We start from the raw sequence: 21,997 nt of genomic DNA, 5'->3' as shown, positions 1-21,997 counted from the left end.
GCAATTTGTTTTTAATTCTAGATCTTATTCTTTCAAAACAGAATTCAAACAAGAATAGACAGATTTGATTCCTTTTGTGGAATAAATCAGCCTAACTGCTTAGGTCAGTGTTTTCAGACCAATGCATAAAAGCAGAAGACCCAGCTGAGGAAATTCAGCACTGGCTGATTCATCCTTTAGAAAGGATGGAGAACAACCATCCCAGCATGTTAAGTTTGTTCCTTCGAAGGTAAACCAATTTAGCACTTAAATCAGGTGGCCAGAACTAAAAACCCCAACCCTTTCCAGACTGCCCTGGGATATCTTTTCAGGCTTCAAAAGCTGAACAGCAGCATAGCCCCTGTGGTCAATGGAGCCTGCAGTGAACTGAAGTGATGGGAAAAGCATCCTTCCCTGTTCACCTCTTGGTATGGTGGCTCAGCACCACTGCGTGCTGTGTGTCTCCTGCTCCAGACATGCAGAGAGAGACTGGGGCAGCAAAGTGGGAAGAGAACCATAAGCTATTGGGCCCACTGAAAGTGGCTTCAGATGGGATCTACGACTCATGTTGTGCAGGAACCAAAGCACTGCCTGAGCCTTGCTTAAACAGAAACACCACCACTGCCCCAAAATCACACATCAAAAACCTACCAAGAGCATACTATTAAAATGAGAGTGGGAAAAAAAAATAAAGAAAAACGAGATTTCATTCAGATCAAAAGTAAAAAAATCAAGAGGGTGTTACTGGGGAAAAAAAAAAATCTGTCTTCACTTGGACAATCCAGTTTCAATATGCAGGTGCATACACACACAATGAGTATCAAGCTATACAAACCCAGCACGTGCCATCACTGTTTCCTTAGGGTGTAAATAGCACGGGAAAGAAACACTTTTGAACCCTGCCCTCTCTTTCCTTTGAGTCCCTAGTGACTCAAAAAAGGGCTGTCTGAAGATGCTCAGTAGCAGGTTATCCTCTATCAGCAAGTAGGAGAGGTATAAATCTATAAATCATCTTTAAAAAAAACAACCAAAAACCCCAAACCAAACCAAAAAACCCGAACCAAAAAACCCAAACCAAAAAACCCAAACCAAAAAACCCAAACCAAAAAACCCAAACCAAAAAACCCAAACCAAAAAACCCAAACCAAAAAACCCAAACCAAAAAACCCAAACCAAAAAACCCTTGAGGCTTTCTGGGAAGAAGTAAAATTGTGGGGAAAAAAAGTAAAGATGAAAAGCACCTCCAATCTCTTTAATGCAGCACTGAAATTCTTATGAAGAGATGAAGAAAAAACACAGAAATGATAAGAAAAGTAAAGAAAGGAAAAGGAGCAAGCAGGTCATTGATATCAGTTACAGATACATATTTTTAATGGGCATTAGGTCAGCAGGGCATTTTCCATCTGCCCTGCTTAAATTAGAGCTTTGATGATGTTACATGTGTGATTTTAATACCACATCTTTGCTGGTGGGGCCAAAAGTTTATTTTTTATGTGTGCATATATATTTATATATGTATATGTGTATGCATATCACTGCATGGATGACAGCACAGGGTTTTCCAGAGATGAAGAATGTTAAGAAAACAACAGATGCTGGGTTGCATCTCAACTGGTTTTGGGTTGCTGACATGGGGCATAGGGAAAGAAAGGAACAGGCAGCCACAAAGGGCTTGGACAGAAGGGAAGAGAGGAATAAGTAAGAAACATCTTTGCCCTCAGCCTCTTACTGTTCTCCTGAATTCAGCTCAAATGTCCAAAATCCTGCCCCACAGGGACACCTTTCTTCTGCCAGTGGAGCTCTGGTCAGGGGCTCCAGACTTTCCTCTTCCATGCCAAATGTACAGGAGTTGCAATGGCCCCTCAATCCTTCCAAATTTTTAGTCCAACCTACAGGCCCATTTAAATCCTGAATGCTCAGGATATTGGCCACGGCAGAAATGATGAACCACATTGTTTGTTGTATTTTGTCAGTGATCTAGACAAAGATGAAGACAACCCAGCCTTCCTCCTTCAAGAAGACTACAAAAAAGGAAAGATGACAGAACCTACATTCTGCTTTTCTTCCAAATCCCACAGTGCTTTTCCAATCTAAATCAATAAGGACCCTGTAAACAGACTGCAGCCCATAAGCATTCCCAGTGAATTTGCTGCTTGACTAACACAGTGGAACTTAAATAAGGTTAGCTAGAAACTGAAGTCAACATTTAAACACTTACTAGGGATAGATGAGCAGGTTTGGAATCTGGCTTTCAGAAAACCCTACCCTACAACCTTAGCACTCCCTTAAGCTTAATTACTGCAGTTTTAGGATAAATTACCACAGTTAGATTAGATTATAGTTTCTCTTAATGTGCAAAAGATCCCTGAAGAACAACAGTGTTTGTGCCAGCACTGATTTGCTATCCATTTAACTTCATGCAATACACTTAACTACACACAGTGCCTTTTAGTTGAATATGTCCTAGAAACCCCAAATCCCAGAGAATCTTAGTCCTTCCATTACATTATACACAGCAGCAGTGTTACCCAAGATGGTCACTGCTTCAGGAGATCTGGACACTCAAAAACCAGCTGGAAGATGTGAAGAACAAAGACATCTGTATTTCTATGGTGAATCTCCACCATAGGCAGCACAGGTGTTGGGATCTTGCAGATGGATGGTTCACAGATTCACTTTCCCCTTGAGCAAGTGAAGTTAGGGTAGGAAAAAGGCACTTGAGACCCAACAAGAAGCTCATCATTTACAAGTTGCTGTAAAACAACCAAGGGGTTAATAATTTCCAGTGTTTTTACTTTACAAGGGGCAAGACAGAAAAGGGGATACATTTTCAAATTTAATTTTACATTCCCTGAAGATTATATTCCAGGAAATTACTGTTATGTGACTATTGTTAGTGCATGACATTTTGGTCCCATTATCTCAGACTCTTTTTGGCATGTATGTCAGATGTGATTCACCATATGTTTAATGACATGCAACACACTGGTTCAAATATATCCTCCTAATGCAAGAAGCCAAGGGAACTTTTATTTTCTTATGCTTCAAGTTACAACTTAGCTCAGAAATGCCTCAGTTAGTCACACAGTCATCATCCAATTTTTAGATCTCCCATGTAGATTTATGTGACTTTAAACAACAAAAGAAAACCTCTTGGGACTGATAAAACTTCTTTTCATAAAATTTGAGAAAGACAGGATATGGTTTAACTGTTAGCACTAGAAACATCCCAGTCCCAATACCATCTCCAGCATCTGAGATATTAAAGTGGTTTCTCTGTATGATTACTAGGCAGGATTTTTACAGCAAGAAAGTTTTCCCAGATCAATAGTTTTTCCCCACTCAAAACTTCAGTGCTACAAAAATCAAACAAGCCCAAATCACTGTTCCAAGGAGCCTACATGCTATTTCCCTGTTCAAAGGGGAGTTAGGAGGATTATTAGCAGTAAATTGCTTTGATGGTAAAAAACCCAAGAACTGCCAAATATTGCTTTCTCCATGAGTCAACATGTAGTCTTCAAAATTCTCTATTAACGATTCTACTATGATAAAAATAGCTATTTTGAGCAGTAAGCTAAATGCTCTACAATCAGTGGCACAGGAACAACAAGCAACACCAAGTGTTACTGCCTCTGACAATAACTCCTTGCAGGCAAATTTGCTTTAAAGTTAAACTGAACAGATTTTGACTCATGCAGTCAGACAAATTTCATTCAACCCCTTTGGTCCAACAAAGACAGAGCTGAGTGCGCTTCTATCCTGCAGAGGGCAAAGAGCTAGCAGTGTCCACCAGAGTGATGCTTCCCAGCCTCTGGGAAGCACGGATAACCCTCCTGGACCTCCTGTGAAACAGAGCTCATGGAGTTAGCCAGTGCTGTGCTGAAGGTGCACAGAGCATCTGCCAAAGTCTTGGACAAGAAGCAGCAGAAACCACCATCACCCCTAATGATCACAGGAAGGACTCACAGGCTGGCAGTGCATGTGGATCTAGCCATGCTATCAGTCATCCTTTTGACCAAATAAATAAATAAAAAAAAAATCTACCAGACTCCTTCATAGGAATGCAAAGCCTCACCCTCCACCACCACTTCCCCAGCTTCCAATTGCCTGGAATAAAATCCAGCCTTTGTAAAGCAGTTGTAAGTTATTTTTCAGATGTGTCCAGCATCCAAATCTCCAAACAATTTAATAAGAAACCCAGGAGTTCAGTGCCCTGAAAAAAATAGAAGCCCTACACATGTCATACAGGTGTCTGACACAGCACTGGTGCTTAAATCCCAGCGCATACACCAGCTCTGATGTTATCTAGGTCTGCACTGCCATCCAAGCCCAGGTTCCAACCAGCTGGGAGCCATGGAAAGCACCAGGACACACACCCAGGTCTTCACAGAATGCTGAAGCAAATGGGATCGCTGGCTCCTTCCCTTAAACAGATTAGGGGCTACCTAAAAATGAAAGCACAGCTGATTACACAATCTCTTTGAACCTCAGTGTTTCCCAAGAGGTTACAGTGGGGACTGTCCCTTCTTTTAGAGACCAAGGCTGAGTGTTTGAGGAAGAGCTCAGCAGTGTCAGACAGCACCAACAAGACCGATCCTGCTAAAGCATCCTGAAAAGCATAAGATGGTTAATAGCAAGTAATGGGACTGAACAAAAGAGGTTGGGTTCTGCCATCAAACCACTTTGGTCACGGACAGTCATGGTAATGTCTCAAAACATTAGCAAGCTGTAATGCTCACCCCAGGAGCCTCCTCCTGAGCGGACACTATGCCAGCACCAGGAGAGGCCACAGACACGCATTGCAGGGGGCAAGAACTGACACTGATTGTGAAATCACCATTTATTGCAAAATTCTGGGGTTTGAAAGCAGCACAAAAGCAGCGTGTCTCACAGGAGGCTTTCAGCAGCCAACAGATGGTTGTTACGGCATCACCTCGGTACTCAGGGTGTTGGGAAGGGGTCCTGGAAAGGGACTGTGCAATTTTCCAGCAGCTGTCGTGCTGTCGATGCCGCGCATCGCTCAGAGCTCATTACGCTGGTGACACCACTGCTAAGCTTGCAGGCATGTGGCTCAGGAGGCTGCAGGAGAGGACAGGACACTTGAGCCCTGTGCTCAGTCCTACAGACACATCCCAGGGCGCATTCAAAAAGCACAGAGGTTTTTTAGGAGAAGAAGCAACATTTTGAACACATATCTATGACTGGCCAGAGACCTGATAGTCACAGCTGTCTATCTGCTGGGAGACAAACTAAACATTGCAGAACACGTGTCAGAGAGAGGCACAGGTGGACTATGATTTGCAGGGCTAATTCACCTGGTTTGGGGTTTTTTTTTTGTTTGGTTTGGTTTTTTAAGTATTTGCTATGAAAGAAGAACTGGGCAAGGAGAGCACGGCCAGATGAGCAGAGAGGGGTCCAAGGCAGCTACGGAGCTGAGCAAACCAACAAACTGGAATGATCACAAGGTTTCATTGCCCTGAAACTGCAGTGCTGCACAGCATCCCTAGCCTGGGAATGCTGCTGGGAGTTTCTCCTGTACAGCCTAGAAACTCCCCATCCTTAGAAATGCCTTTTTTGTATGTTTATTCCTTTTGTAATCAGCTTGTGAAATCCCTAAAACCACCCATTCTCAGCCTGAATTTACTGCTTGGTTTGCTATTCAAATGCTCTTTTGGTGACACCTACCCCTCCACCAAAACACAGAGCAGCTAAACCACCAAGCCTTTCCTTCCCTGTTGCCACTACAGAAGCTGTCTGGAGGTCACCATCTCCCTCTCCTCCATTTATTCTATCCCTGGAAGCACAACTGTGCATGGACCAAACGCACCATGACTGCAGAATGGTGTGGGGACCATCTCAGGGACTGAGCGCAGGGTATTTTTTCTGGCTGGCCGGCCTCAGGCTTAAAGAAAAAATTGAGCTACTTTTGGGGGGGAAGGGAGATGTACACCACTGTCCCCTCATATCTGCCAGTGCCACCTCTGTCAGCCCAGCAGAGACATCAGGGGATGCAAACCTGACCCCCAACTTGCCTTGTCTGCTTCCTATGCTCAAACACCCTCTTTGGGATCCCCAAAGGTGATGTGTGTTGTGGCAAGCTCTGACAGCTTTACACTCTTTTAACATAGAGGGTGTACCTTCCATTTCACTGCCACTGCCAGCGGCCAGGGCTAGCACAAGGCTCACGTACGCAGTCAGGAGTTCATCCAAATGACACAATCCCTCTGCCAGGCTCAGCTGCAAAGAGATGTTCAGAGATCCTCATGACATGCACAAAACACACCCCCTGAATTTCCACAGACAGCAAAGGTGCTTTTGAACACTCTCATAAAAAAGTGGCACAACTTCTGTAGTAACAGACCAAAAGTGATGGCTGCAACAGGCAGCGCTACACATTACACTACAACTGAAGAAGTTTCTTTCCTTCTGAGAAGATGTACCAAAAGGAACGTGTTTATAATGAAGCAGCCCCTATGAAGGGTGCACTCCCCTCCCCCTTCACAGGCACATGTGGGATGCTTCTCACCTACTTGCAAGTGCTTTCTCCAAGTGCCTTAAGAGTATTTTTAGAGGGGCTGATCCTGGCTCACTGAGGTCCTCCAAAATGTTGCTACTCACTGCTGAAGAAACAAGTTCAAAGGAGAAAGCTGCTCCTTCTCTGTACCTTTCTAGTATCAGAGGTTGGTCCGTCCATGGCAACTCAGTGAACTCTTTTACTTCAGAGAAAACCATCAGAAAGCAAGGTCACAACAAGATGAGGATCCATTGAATGCTTTACAACAAAGCTTAAAATAAAATGCAGTTTGTCTTTGTATTTATATAGTTTATAGCCATTACTATATGGATATGTATTTTGTAAATAATAAATTATACTTGTATATAAGGATAACAATTAATGGAAGACCATTCCCTCTTGCTGGAACTTGACTCTCCTCCTGTAGTAGATCCTGCATTTGCTCCTCTCCCTTCCTACACACACGACAGCATCTGAAACCCAGTCTCCCCAAGCCCTGCGGGGTTTGATTCATCTGTAGCAAGCCTGGATGGATTTCAGAGTGTGGCAAATGCAGTTACAGTCTGGTTTGAGGCGTGCAAGCAGAAGACTGTTCTTGCAGAGTGTAGACAGGAAACGTGCCAGATTGTTTATACCTTAGTCATGACTAATGTTGACAGTGAAAACTGAGACAACTCAGAGACCACTACTGTGCTTTGTGCATGTGTGATGCTCTACCCTAACTCCACCAGCAGCAAAACTGGGAATAAGCACATATTATCCATGCAAATACCATGGTTGCACTGCATGAAGCTATCTGTGATGTAAAGCTCATGATACTCCCCCCCCACTGCATTTGCTGGGTTGGCAGACAGGAGCTTGCTCTCCAATAGATTCGCAGATTCAAGTGCTCCTGCTTTCAGGGTATCAGCTTCTCTGATTTCCAGCAGATACCCAAGTGAGCAACGTGGCCAAAACTACTGACAGCAGCAGAAGAAAAGGTCTGGGGGAGGTGGAAACTGGAAGTTCCAGGAACGTTCATTGTAATTTCTGTAACTTCACATCTCTCTCCTTTCAATTCATCCATCCCTTGATGTTCTTGCTTACCAGGCAGACATGGAAGAAGCAGCATTTTAAATCAAATGGGACCAACAAAGAGGAAAGCAAGCAAAGGCTGTGTTAATTTAAGCATAGAGCATAAGGATTTGGGAATGAGACTCTATGCTCAGTTAACATGAGGATTTGGGACAGCCAACCAACTTGCAATACAAGGTGTGCGCATAGATCCTAAACCATCATAATAAAAAGAGAGGCCCTGGGGCTTCATTTTGGGGATTCCTTGTTACTGCAATATCCCTGAACACTCGAGAGAGCTGTGCCCTTTGCACCCATGCAGGGCTTTTTGCCAGCTTGGATCCACCCTTGTCCTCAGGGCTTGGAAAGTCAGAACTGCCAGAGTGCATGTCACGCCTCTCCAGACAACGTGCCAGTCCCAGCTTGCTGTAAAGTAAAAATTTGTACAGCACATTACACCTATATGGAGAGGCAGAGTAGTTGAGGCTGAGCTGGGGACCTCACAGGTAAACTTTTTTACACCAGTCTGCTTGTAGTGGGACCTTTATTTCCCCTTGCAAATCACGTTCCAGCTTTTCCAGTACAACTCCGGTGCAAATCTACCCCCAGAAAAAATACAGGCCAAAAATACCTCTATGCCACCTCCTCTCAGGGACAGTGGTGCTCCCAACCTTCCCTGTTCTCCCATCTGCTCTCCTGTCTGTCTTTTGGCTATCAGCCATGTCACTCTCTCACCTACAACCCGAGGGCATTTCTGCTATATCCCAGCACACAGCCCAGCTGGATCACTAACCTGCACCATTGTTCTCTGTATCCTTCTCGAAATTATGCAGCAGAAAGAAAGTTGCAAGTAGAAACATCATTTCTCTGCCTTCTCACCACAATTCCCATTAAAGTGATTTAATCATCCAATTTCCAATGGTCAAAAGCCCCTTTGCATCCCTCTGCAAAGCCTGTCCTTGCAAGCAAGACTCACGGAGACTCATGTTTGCCATGAAATCTGTTGAATTTAATTTTTTGCACGACGTTTCAGTTCCCTAGTGGTAGAAAATAGAAGGGATTCCTTTGTCAGACCTCTCAGGAAACAGCCGCTGACATGGGTGGCCGTGAGCATGTGCTGCTCTTCTGGTTGTCACTACCCACCCAGAGACTTTGCTCTCATCACCGCTTCCACCACATCCTGGGATCGCCTTTGGACTCCTTGAGGTTGCCATCAGCTAACAGAGGGGTTTCAATAAAGATAAAAAACCTCAGCATACCAAAAAGTCTGAGATTTGACTCAGATGCTTTGAAGAACTGCCTCACAGACCCATACTGTGCAATGTTACTGCAGCAATAATTTTATCACTATAATTCTGGTTGCAACAGCACACCCTGAGCAGAAATAGTTCTCCTCCTGGCTTTGCTGGAAGAGCTTAAACAAATCTTCCTCACCTTGGCTTACATACCCGGGGACTGGTTTTGTACCTCCTTCTGGGCTGTTTAATGCTGGATGCCCACCCATGAGCAATGTGTAGCAAAGATGAGCTGTGCTGCTTTGGAAGGGGGACCCCACACTGTGATCAGAGCAGTTCAGTGAGTGAAGACACCTCCTAGACTGGGAAGCCATTACAGACCACCTATAGAAATGGCTATAGAAGATCTTTGCTGCAGGATGGCACTTCCCTTGCCTCCTTTTCCTGCCCATCTAAGTTTATGTCTCAGAGTGACTGTGGAGAGACAGACAATGCTGAGGGTTATGACTGTGATCCACCTCAAACATCTGCCCTAAACAGGGTGAAACATCTCTGCAAATGGCCCAGCCTTGCAACTGATCCCACAAGCAGTTAGACAGCTGCTATAGAATCACTGCTTACAGACAGCTGGGGTGAAATAAATCCTAGCTGCTCTCCCCATATCTACCTTTTCCCATTTCTAAGATGGGATAACAGCACCAACCCAACCTCTGGGAAAGGGAGAGGCCAAGTGCATCAAGCACAGGGACCTAGCAAGACACCAGAGCAGTAAGTGATGGAGGTTCATATAGTCTCAGACCCCTCTGCATAAGTCAAAACACTCAACAGCCTTCCCCACCCCTCAGGAAATAAAGGTGTTACCTTCCAAATAAGCTTTCAGTACAATATTAAGGAACAAAACATGAATAGGGACAATGTATACAATCTTGAAGTTTATCACAGAAAAAAAAAAAGGGCTGGGAGGGAATCTCATGAGAGCGACACGTTTATTTCATTATTATATCAGAAATGACATTAAGTATCCACTGAGTCCCTCAAAGCAGAATTCTTGCATAAAAGCATCCCCATTTACCAAGCCTGAAACTGTTCCATAAATAAAGGGTATTTACAAAGAGAGCTGTTAAATATTTATTTTTCTCTGGAGGCTAAATTCTCAGTTCATTTGTCTCCGTTGCAGAATCATTTGGTATCAGAAAGCAGAGAAGCTCACCTAAAAAAAGACTAGGAACCAGTCCAGACCCTGATCCGGACACAGCACCATCCTCCTCTACAAGCTGGTGTGAGAAAAGCATCCAACCTGACACAAAGGGAACACGAAGCAAATAAAATGGGAATGATCTCATCCGGCAGGCAAAGGTAGAAGAAGGAATGCCAGTGACAAAGCAGTGATTAATAAATGCTATCACACCACTCCTTCCTTATGGATCTGCCTTAGCACTTGCACATTAAAGAAGTTACAACCTTCAATTGTGAAGAGTAACTGCAGATTTGCATTACATTTGCTTTGTGTCTTAGGAACAAGCATGTGTTTCTCACAACTAATGAATTAGTGATTAAATCGAGGGGGTTTTTTGGCTTTTTTTTTTCCTTTAAATTTTTTGGTTTTTTTTGGAAGCTGACAGTTTCAGACTGGGGATGAGGGGGGAAGGGAGAAACTCAACCAAAAAAATGTGTCTCTGAAATACACTTCACTGCTAACCTTTTGTAGTAGCAATTGTAATAGTCCTTACTTGGGGCTTGCCAAAAGCTGGGTTTTAATTAAATATTAAAAAGCTATTTGTTAAAATAATGTTGCCATAGCAACTGGAGAAAGCTAAAACACCCTGGTGTTTCTGACTCACAGCATATTAATCAACCACCAGCTATTATATAATGAGCCCCCCCCTGCAGGCACTGAATGCTGAACCCACAGCCCCTGAGCCAGGCAGCACTCCCTGCCGGACTCTGCCCCTGGCTCTGGCAGGACCAGGGAGTTTTCCTAGGAAATCTCCCAGGAATTATGCACCCAAATATTTTGGGGAGGCCATGCTGGAGCACTCAGGGTTGGTATCTCCCCGTGGAGGCACCAAGAAGGATGGTGCTGGTCAAGGAGTGGTTTTGGCAAGAGGCACAAGTATGGTGCCCACGGCAGTGAGGGGCTTACATGGCTCCTTTCACACATGGCCTGAACATCCACCTCCAGTGCCCATCTCACAAACGAGGCACTCATACCAGACATATTCCTATTTAAAAAAAAATTAAATTATTGGAATTATTTCTTGCAGCAGGTACCGTGCCTTCCTACCACCAGACCGGCCGTGCAAAACTCCAGAACAGCAGAGATAAAAGCTTGCAAAGGCAAACCAGCTCTGCCACTCACCCAGAAAAGCTTATGTTACAGATCAAAACCAAAACAAAACCAAAACTACTCTCTTTACCATCACATCTCATCCCCAGCCAAGCTGGAAAACCCCTTTTTATGCTCTGTCCATGCATCATAAGGATGGCAATCTCAGCCACTCCACAGTCAAAGCCAACTGACCCACAGCTGCTTCCAGCACTTGGGAGGCTTTTCCCTGGGGACACAGCAGTGGGAATTCTCCCATTGCCTTCATCCATGCTGTAGCATCACCACGTGTTCTGCAATGGTAGAAACAGCTGCAGGAGGGAGTTGAGTGGTTAAGGTCCAGAGTGATGTCAGTGTGGGGGAAGAGGACAGAGAGGGAGAATCACAGCTGCAATGCTGAGATGGACTTGAGGAAAACCTTCCTTCCTCCCCCTCAACAACTTGGGCTTGTGCTTTTAACCCCCTACTCCTCTTTTCTTTTTTTCAAATGGAAAATAAATACCCAACCACGTAGTTATTAAATGAAAGGAATGTGATGAATATTACAGCATTTGTATGCCAGAGTCAGTTTCCTGCTGCTTTGTTTGGGTGTCCCAGTCTGTGACTATGACAACCACAAGCAACTATTGGACTGATGTAATTTGTGACATCATGCTTAATGGAAAAGAAAAGGAAGAAGAGACACATTTTTGGTAGTGAAGAAGAATGGGACAAAATCAGCTTTTGCCTCCTCAAGCATCATCAGCTCCTGTCTATGGAGTACAGTCCTGAAGAACCACCATGCTGGGCCTCCTGGAGTGTCTGGTGGCATCAACCCCATCCTTTCTGAAGTGGCTCAGCCACACAGTGCTAAGAATTTTGGAAAACCTGCCCTCTTCCCACCAGCTGCAGGATGAACTTCAAATTTGCAACCACACAAAAGCAATCTCCTCACCCTTTCCCAGCTCAGAACCACCAGCACAATCCACAGCCTAAGCCCGGCTTCCAGGTCTGGATGAAGAGATGGATGGAGGCTTTTGGCAAAGCCTCATCTCTTCTGACTAAGTTTCTCCTGCTCTCCAACCAACTTCTCCTCCTCAACTCTATTCTTTACTTAGAGCAGTAATTCCCCCTCTCCTTCTTAAAAATGAAATGCAGTCTGACCAACATTTCTGGACAGTCATGGCTGACTGTGGGAAAAATGTGCGTTGATTCTGTGAAGAGTGTTCAGAGAAGTGGCTTTTCTGACGACAAGTACAAGTGATAGTTTCAGCCATTGAGGGCTGAAAGCTTCCATAAGAGCAAGGAGGCAGCATGGCTGCTGTGTTTCACAAAGCCTTTACCACACGTAGTGCTCACACTCATAGGAAACACTGTACTACTGTCAGAGCCTTTATTTTGATAGAAAATGTTTGCAAATTCACTGCTCAAGCTCCGAGTGACAGGAAAAAAACCGAACAACCAACACACAAACATCCTGAAGCCCCCAGGCTCATCTAAATCTTAGCTGGTAGAGAACAGTCCACTGCAAAAAGTATCTCCTTTACGTTACACAGCCAGAGGCCTTGACATAAAGTAGTTAATTTTTCCAAGTTAGTTTTTCTCAAGTATTTCTGCCTTGAGCCTGTAGGAAAACCCTTACGCCACATCCTCTCAGGGTTTGAACCCTATTAAGAGAGAGCTCTGCTTTGCACTGCTTAAAGAACAAAATCCCATCAGGGGATCTTGCCAATTGAAAAAGGGGGTATTGCTTTTAAATAGCAAAACAGAGATGCTGCCTTACAAAGTGGAGGTGGATTAAAGCCCAACAGGTGAAGCAGCCACTGCTCACAGCTCCCTGCCCTGCCTCTTTTTACTTATTAGGGTCTTTAAGCCCACTGGAAGTGGCAGGAGCTCCCCAAACCAAAACTATCCCTGACTACTCATAACACAGCACAAGAGCACTTGGCCTTGGTTCTCTCTGCATGGGCATCAGCTGAAGCCACTGCAAACCACTGCTGTGTGGTGGGAGCACCTGTGGGAGAAGCCATGGGCAAGTTTCACCCTCTGGGTTCTAGGGGTAAATGGAAAAAAGGAAAAGTCAGAGAAGACTCTGCCCCCTGAAACATTCTGTGAACCAATACTGGAAGGGGATGCAGAGTTGGCATACAGGAATTGAGCTCTTCCAGCTTTGCTTTCTCCCTGAGGTCCTCAGCAAGATGCTGCTTTCTCAGTCAGCATCACACCACTGCAGCCATCTCCTGCTCCCCTGTTCCTCACTCAGGCTTCTGCCATGCAGCAGTACGTAAAGCACAGAGGTGGGAGATGGCTAAATGGGAATTTACAGCCTCCTTTTACTGATGATCAATATTTGCATCTCACTGCAATAGCTTTATAGCCATTTGAGACCATACGTAAGTTATGGTCCAAGCAGCCTGCTCCTCTTCTCTCTTGTCCTCTTAACACCACTGTGATAGATCAGAGGCATCTGTGTACTGCACCTTGCCCTCAGCATCACAGCTTTCTTTCAAATTAACAGCACAGACAACATCTACCTGGGACTAGCAGTCCACTTTGAAAAGCAGAAGCAGGTCTCCTTGTTTAATCCTTTTGTGGAAACAATCACCACAGGGGTGCCTTCAGACAGATTCACTAGGACTTCCAAGACACTTACCTAATTTCAACACTGTCTACTTAACAGGAAAAAACCCTAAACTTTGATTTTGAGATGAGCAAAGAGCACTTCTAGTGTATGGATATACTTCAAGAGAGATAATATGTACACATGGCATCCTCCCATTGAATTTTCTGCACCTAAACTTATATCTGCCATTCATTTCACTCCAGAGTGAACACAGCTATAAAAAAAAGAGGCTAGAGGCCATCCTGTGCAATGCTTTGTAAGGAAATGATAAAAAATAACCCCCACAGCTCAATTAGCAGGTCTCTTCTGCAATTTTAAACACCAAAGAGTTAGAAGAAAATGTTTCTGATTCAAAAGGAGAATATGAGCTATAGAACTTACTGAGGGAGAGGCAATAAAACCCACCAGAATTTCATATCCCTTTTCTCCCAGTAACTCCACTCATTGCTACTCTCCTTCAGAAAAGGCTGAATGTAGAATTCCCTATTTAGGTTCTTTGCTTACCACTTTTTGAATGTTTATTAGGTATTTATCAAGGAAATTTTACCATGTCTCTTTTAACAAAACATAACTCTTTTTTCCTGGCTGATTTCAATTTGGGGCTTTATTCTGCTCTAGGCCAATGAGATTTGCATTGCTGTAACACAAAACAGGCTGTAAGCCACTGAAATAAAAATGGAAACAAAACTCTGCTGATTTCCAAGTAACCATAGCTTTCCATCACCACAGAACAAAAATGGGACAGGAGTTGGGCTGATTTTAAAAAAATCTCAAAAAATCTCATATTCAACTCCCCTGCTAAGAAAATTTACTTACAGAAAAGCAGCAAAACTCAGAGCAACAGCATCCAAACCTTCAACCCAAACTTCAGTCCTGTTTTCCAGCTTTACACCAGTCCAGAGGAGCTGCCCCAGGAGTTCAGACTGTGGCAGGCACACAGCCAGGAGCTCCAGCTGGGGCTTATTGAGGTCATCTCATGTAGACCTGGCTGGTCCACCTGGAGAGCTGCAAACCACTCACAGCTGCTGGGAAATCACAGCCCAGACCTTTAGCAAGTCATAGGAAAAGACCATAATGCAACTGCTCCTTAAATATATATGTATATGTATACATATATGTATACATAATATTGTATATAAGATCCTGGCTGAGCTGCTTTTGAGCAGGGGAATGAGCCAAGCATGCAGGTGTCTTCTGAAATGCAGAAGTTCCTCCAATGTTATTTTACCAGATCAGGGAAAAACTCAATATTGGATAGTTTTCTGTTCTGATGCAGGGCCAAGGTGCTGTGCACACACACAAAACCAACCTAATGGCAAACCTGTTCTCTTCTACCCTTTTAAAACACACAAGCTTTCTTCCTGAGGAATGCTTCATCTCAATTCTCCAGTAAGATTGTCTTTCAAACTCCAGTAGAGCTTGGAGACAACAAACTAGCTTCAGATGCTCCTAGTGGTCCACTCTGCTGACCGTATCCTCAGTTAAATGCATTCATGTGATTCGTATCTGCAGTGAGATAATTATTCAGCCTACCTGGTAATACCATGATGACTTTTTTTTTTTGTGGATTACAAAGTGCCAAAGGCACACAACTGGTTCCAAAAGTCTGGATTTGCTTGCTGTAAACATTTCTTGAAGTGTCTTAAAAAAAACAACACCTTCTTCTGTTTGAGAAAGTTTCTCATTTAAAGGAAAAGAGAAAAAACCCACCTACTCACAGTACTGCTTTTCTTATATCCTGGGAATCTCACTATTTATACCTCTTTGAAGGTGAACAGAACTTCTGGAAACAGGGAAAAAGCTATAGGTCAGGGGGACAAAAAAGAAGAAAACAGCAGCCATCTCTTCCACTTTTTGACTCGCTAGTTTTTTCACCACCACCTGGGGAATGCTGACTGACAGGAATTGCAGCAATTCTCTTTTCCACCAACCACGACTGACAGATGCAGAATTTGAAAGATACAGTGCTCCAGCCCTGTTACAGTAACACAATGAGTGTTGGTGGCCTCATGGGGAAAAAACCAAAAATCCACATTTCCCAGGCTAAGCAGACAGGGGAGAGCACTCACACAAAGATGTCCAAAGATACCACTGCTGTGGTTTGAACTGGAAATACCCACAAAACATCTGCTGCAGCCGACATGTACCAGAACAAGCTTTGTTTGGCTACCGGGAACTTTGACAAAATACCATCAAAATTATCTTTCTCCACTTTAAAGGAACTCATCTGCTGTGTCCAGAAGCTAAAGTTGGCTTTTCTCATTTTTGCTCGTTTTTTTCCCTGCCAAGAAGGGAGAGGAAGGTTTGGCTTCAGTAGCTGCAATAGCTTCAATAGCTTCAGCCACAGCAAAACTGATACAAAAAAGTTCCCCCTATGGCTGAGGTTGTATTTGCATCTCAGAAACACCATGCCTGTGGGGCTGCAAAAAATAGGTAAAAAGAAGATAAATGGTCATAGGACTGGTTTGAATAAAAGACATAAATGCAGCAAAACATCCAACTAGTCCCTCAAGAATAAAGGCAGAAGCTTACTGATTACTTCAGAGGCACCAAGAGCACTGCCTGCATTTTCAACTCAAGCTGTAATCTGAGTTTGAAACTTCCTACTCTTGTTATCTGGCCAGAAGGAGGTCAGCTGGCAAACCCAAGAGAAACCACTAGCATTTTTCTGCTCCTTCCCAGCAGGTTAAGTTGATTTTTTTTTTGATCTTTACAAAGGAAGACAGCACTTCATTTTTCTGAAGGAGCACCATGGCTACTGGAGAAGCTGGGAGGCCAGACATCCAAAATAATTTTTTAAGAGCTTAAAATAGAAAAAGCTACATGTTTATTCATAAATAAAAGGGAAGCTGCTTCCCTCTTTGCTCCATCTCAGAATAAGGCAAAAAATTGCTAGTTTTACTAAACTGTAAAAGAGAAATAAACACATGGGATAGCTGCAGGGTTTGTGCCATTCACACCTCCACCCCTTTTTGGACTCAGCAGGCTGCTGTGCTTCCTCCTCCTTTTAGGTCAAGAATCCCTTTCTCCCACTGTAGGTTGCAAGCCTATGGCCGAGTGGTTTCTGTATTTAATGGACTTAGTCCACTCACACCAAATTTACTCTCTGAAATCTCATATTTTTAGTGCAATGTACAACACAAAAGTGACCCTAAATCCTGCCAAAAGGACAAAAAACACCCTTATGAATAAAACGCTTCTAAGTAAAACAAAATACAGTGCAACACAGCTCTGTGTTTCCCCTGACCTCTAACCTCTGCTTAGAAAGTTTATTAAAATAAATACATATGTATGGTGTCACTGCTTCTTAGGACTATATAATGAGTCTCACTATTTTTGGTACCTTTCCTAAAGACCCAGCTGGTTAAGTTTCGGCAAGGTTCCCTGCTTTATGAAACATAAAGCAGGAAAAAATCACCAGGGTTATTAAATCCAGTCCCTTGCTGAATGTTTGCTGTTGTACTCGTACTTCACAATCCTCTCCAGAAAACATGCAAAAAGTTCCTATCCCTTGTGGCTACAAGAATATGATTTGAGTTTAACAACTCAGAAACAAGTTGTTTAAATATATATATACACACACATATATTTAAAACCTTTTAAACAATTTCATGGTTCTAGGATATCTGCTACTCCTGAAAACCTGGAGTTTGGCAATACTGAAATGAAGGAGTCACAACCATGTTTCATACAGAAACATCACGTTTTTTGCAGCAGGTAGGAATTACTAATGAAAACTCCTGTTTAAGTTTGTTTGTCCTGAACATCCCTGTGTGAGCAGCTCTTAAGTAGCCTCCTATGGGAGGATGCTTACTCCAAGCCAGCTCAAGGCAGGGGAAGCAGCTCTTCTTGGCAGGAAATGCATCCCTGAAATGCATCACAGCTCTGGGATCAGATGAATGCAGACCAGATCTCTCCACTCCACAGGAGGGCATTCAGGCAGGCATCATGTCACCTGCATGGCATCATGTCACCTACATGAGCCATGCCACCTTAACTCCCACACACTCATGGACAGGAGCTGGGGAGATTTGTACCTGCTGGCTCCAGCATAGGTGTCCTGTTGAGTGCATGTACAGAACAGGTGATGAGTTAAATATGAGTTGCTGCACACCTGGTTCAGAGAAATGCCTCTGTGTGTACGCAGCCTGCAGCACGCAGAGGGTAACTCCAGCTACCCCAGGCATCCTTCATTCTCTGCACACCAAGCAGGAGACTCAGCCACCAGCTGCTTTGTTATTCTAGATGCTTTCCAAAAATAGTAACATCTCATGGAAAACCAAAACAAAATAATAAAAGGATTTTTAAAATACTTTTTTAAAGATAAAGACCAGTGCTCTGCATGGGCTCTGCAAACCAAACACTACTGTACTAACCATCTCACTGTTTTGCTTTGTTCATCATGAAATTTCTCCTAAAAAGACAGATTGTCAAGACATTGTTAGTGAGCTACAATGTAAATCCAGAGCTGCTGTTAGGACAGGGAAGAGAAATAGCAGTATTTTTTTAGCTGCTTGACAGAAAAGTTCCTTTGAGACTCTCTCAACCTACGGAAATGAGCAATTTTGCAAAAGAACACTTTATAGAAAAATGGAGTTGGGAGCCCTGAAAGCAGTTCCCTAGCTGTACTCAAGATGAAGAAAAATACAACCAAAACTCCCCCTGACCACTTTTCCTGAAAGATGTCCACTTGGTGGCTTAAACCATGGTGCTGGTCAACTGAAAGCACTGCTGTGAAGCAGGTCATGCTAACCAACCACAGCCCCACAAGGCTTTGGTGTTTCCCAGTGACACTGCTGGTTACCCATCCCCATCACCTGCCTTCCTCAACGCCCAAAACTTGGTGAGACAGCAGGGCAATCTTTCTTTATTAAGCTAATGAGCCCTGGGATGCTGCTTTCATCTGCTGCTGGCTCAAAGAGGAAGGAATAGAGCACACTGGGGCACTGGCAGCTGCCTGCCATGTGCCCCCTCTGTAGTCCCCAGCTTTTGTATCAGACCTGGTATTTATTAACTTTTCAGTCTAGCTTATACCTAGATTTCTCTAAAAACTACCATGATCAAAATTACCACCTTAGAGATCTGAATTACTTCTAACACCAGACTAGAAATGCTTCTATTAAATTAAATATACACAGCTGTGTTGGAAATATGGGGCTTACAGCCTGTAGATTGCAGACTTTTATTACAGTGTGATTAGCAGATACAAGCACCCCTGAAAGCTGTCTGTACCCACATGCTGGAAAACCCAGTTATCCTGATGGACCCAGAGTGTCCCAACAGCTCCCAGATGCCAGTCTGGTGCTGGTTAAACATTCACCAACCCTGGCAGATTTCAGCACGAGGGAGTGTTTGTACTCACTTCAGCTCCTTTATATGGAGTTAGTAAACATAACCCATCCTTACCTCCATCTCTAAGACAAATGCATAAAACACAGTCAATCCAGAGTGTCCACCACATATCTAAATGCACAGTGACAAAGCCATTAATATACCCAAAGTCCTCCGAGGTCTCTGTAGGCACCCATCCTCTGTATGGATGGTGATGCTCAGAGGTCTGGGGATATCCCTGTCCCTCTCCATCCTCAGCAGACTTGCCCCTACCCCACTTGGCACTCAGCCACCTTTCTCCAGCCTTCTGAATGAAGCTGAAAGGGAGACAGGTATTTCCAACCCACAGCAGCTGCTGCCAGCAGCCCTGATGCTCCCTGAGAAAACCACTGGCACAAATCTGGGAATCACAGAGTATGAGGTTGCCACCAAGGGTCATCTCCTCCACAAGCTCTTAACCCACACTACAACCTTTGCAGGTACCTGTGAGCAGAAGCTGTCCCAGGGTGTCACTCCATGGCTGCAGCATGGTGCAGCTCTCCAGAAATACTTCCATAAACTATAGGAATGGACCAAAACCCTCTTTGCAATGCCTTCTTTCTTTTACCAGCTACATTTGAAAATATTCAGAAGCATGAAAATAAGCAAAGAGCAAATAAGAGCAAATAGACAATAATGTGTTTGAAAAAAAAAAATTAAAGGCAAAAGTGTCCTAGGTTTAGGCAGACTTTCACTGGTACTGAAGCAGTGCCACAAGAAACTATTCCTCCTCATTTAGAGCTTTAGAAGATTACAGAAAACTTGCTCTCTGTCAGGATGAAACCATTCTTCTTACATCCCTCCAGGGAGAAGCATGAGAATGATGCTCCAGGCAGCAGATGACCAAGCCAGGCAGCCCAGGCAGTCACTGAGGCTGCCTTCACCTGACTGCCACTCCCAGGGGTGGCTCTGACCCCTTGCCTGCCCAGGGCTGAGACTTGCCCATCCACAGCTCTGTTTGAAGCCAGTAATAAGACAGGGATTGGCTGCTGGCAGCATCCACAACTGGCCTCAGCTGCAAGGTGAGGCAGGGGCTGGCAAGGGTTCTGGCTTGGCTTTTCTGGCACTGGGCAGACAGATGGACCGTGACTGTCACTTTTCACCTCAAGTTTTTCTTAAAAAAATACACAAACAGCACCACCAACCCCCATGGCCCCAGAGCAGGGGTACGATTCCCCATGTCCCTTCTCAGGTCATGCAGCCTTCCCACACCTCACTTTCCACTGTTAAGCCTGGTTCACCAGGAACCAGAGCACTGACCAAAATGAAAGGGAATGGGAAAAGAATTGCTCAGAGTGGATTGTATTTACTTTTCAACACATCCCCTGGTTGTGGATGTGAGCACAGGGAAAGGTATATTACTTTATTGCCTGTCTCCTTAACTGTTCCTACTTTCCTTCAACAAATCAAAGTGCTTTCTTGAAGGGTGAGAAAGCTCAGTCTCATATACTATTTTAAATTGGCAGTAAGGGCTTTGAAGCAAGGAAAAGAATGTTTGATCACATAAGAAAACTAAACCAGAGAGAGTGATGCTCTGCAGGGCTCTGGCCAACAGAGAGTTCATTATTAATTTATTTAGATTTTAGTAAACTATTTCACATTACTTCTCTTAAATGTTGCATTTCAGACTGTCACCCTCTGGTGAGCTATCTTCTTGCCCTTAGTTATAGACATGCTGTACAACAGTTGTCAAACCCTCCTCTGCCAGAACCATGATTGACAACTGTTTTCCAACACAGTGATTGCTGCAGTAGCACTGCTGAAGTATGCTTTTGCTGCCCCACATAAGTACAGCTATAATTTTTATTTCATTTTTAAGCAACTGAGCTGCAAAGTGTTCATCTGCTAATTAGTTTTCAGCACCATGGGATGTCCAGTCCCTGTGTTCAGATCCATCCAGGTGTCATCACACAAGTTTGCTGAAGACGTGTGGTGTGTGTCGTACACAGGGGACACAGCCAAGAGACACATTTCTTTCACTCCCCCCCTCCCAGATGAGCCAAGCTCACAGCAACAGCAGTGCTATAGAGGAAAAGACCAGCAGAGAGAGAGAACTGAAACAAACACAATACAAAACATCCTAATCTACATCAGTGCCCATGGTCCAAACATGTGCCAATTTGGAAAGGATGGGCGTGATCACTGGGGATGGCCTATAAGAGGTATGACACAGGCAGATACAGCAAATGATGAAAGCAGCAGCCCATCCGTGTCCCTTCATGTGTATACTGTGCTATTTAACCAAGACTGAATCAGAAACATGACTGGCTATTTTCACCACTTAGATCTGCTGTCAGAGTGATGCAATTTAAAGCCTCCCAGTACCGCTGTTAGGTTTGGTCTGGTCTCTCCAGTTTCAGCCTGATTTCCTTACCACATGATGCAGCCCAATAGCAGACACTCTTTTTTCCTGCTCTTAATTCATGCCCTCTTTTGTTTCTCTCAACCCTCAAGCAGAAAAGAAAAAAAAAAAAAGAACAAACAAACCCTAAAAACAAAAACAAAACAAAACAACCCCACAACCCACTGATCAAGGCCAGACAGTGACTACATTTTGTAGCTGTAAAAATAAATACAAGAGGAAGGGGTTTCCCTTTTCCAGCTGTTTAGACCATAGAAACTTCAGAAACTTCTTGCTGTAAGCAACAATGTGTTTGCAGATTCCTGCCAAACACAGCAGCTGTCAGTGCAAAAGTGGCACAAGAAATGAAATAAGCATAGTGTGTATAACAGAAAGCAAGACATCACTTCTGGAAGTAGCTCATTTGAGGTGAGCATCTCCCAGAGCATGTGCCTGCCTGCTGCACTGGCTTCTTGGCCACACAGCACCAACCCCAGCACCTCAGTCACCCCCTGTGCTCCAACAAATGCAGCCTAAAGGGGAAAGTCTGCATACATAGAGCACTGAAAAATGGTGT

General features: G+C 44.0%; 1 protein-coding gene across 4 annotated transcripts in view; it reads right to left on the bottom strand.

Moving 5' to 3' along the window:
- The window catches only part of ZHX2 (zinc fingers and homeoboxes 2), a 73,937-nt gene that overhangs the window by 29,824 nt on the left and 22,116 nt on the right, over positions 1-21,997 (bottom strand). The window contains exon 1 of one of the 4 annotated variants that reach the window (XM_071738295.1): positions 15,420-15,506. The exons of 2 other annotated variants lie outside the window; for them this stretch is intronic. The gene's annotated coding sequence lies outside the window, so the exon portion shown is untranslated. Of the gene's footprint in view, positions 1-15,419; positions 15,507-21,997 lie in introns of those variants that run through there. One more of the 4 variants, XM_071738298.1, reaches the window with a different exon arrangement.

Source organism: Heliangelus exortis, chromosome 2 (genome assembly GCF_036169615.1).
Source record: "Heliangelus exortis chromosome 2, bHelExo1.hap1, whole genome shotgun sequence".
NCBI classification, from domain to species: Eukaryota; Metazoa; Chordata; class Aves; order Apodiformes; family Trochilidae; genus Heliangelus; species Heliangelus exortis.
This window is presented reverse-complemented; position numbering and strand designations above follow the sequence as displayed.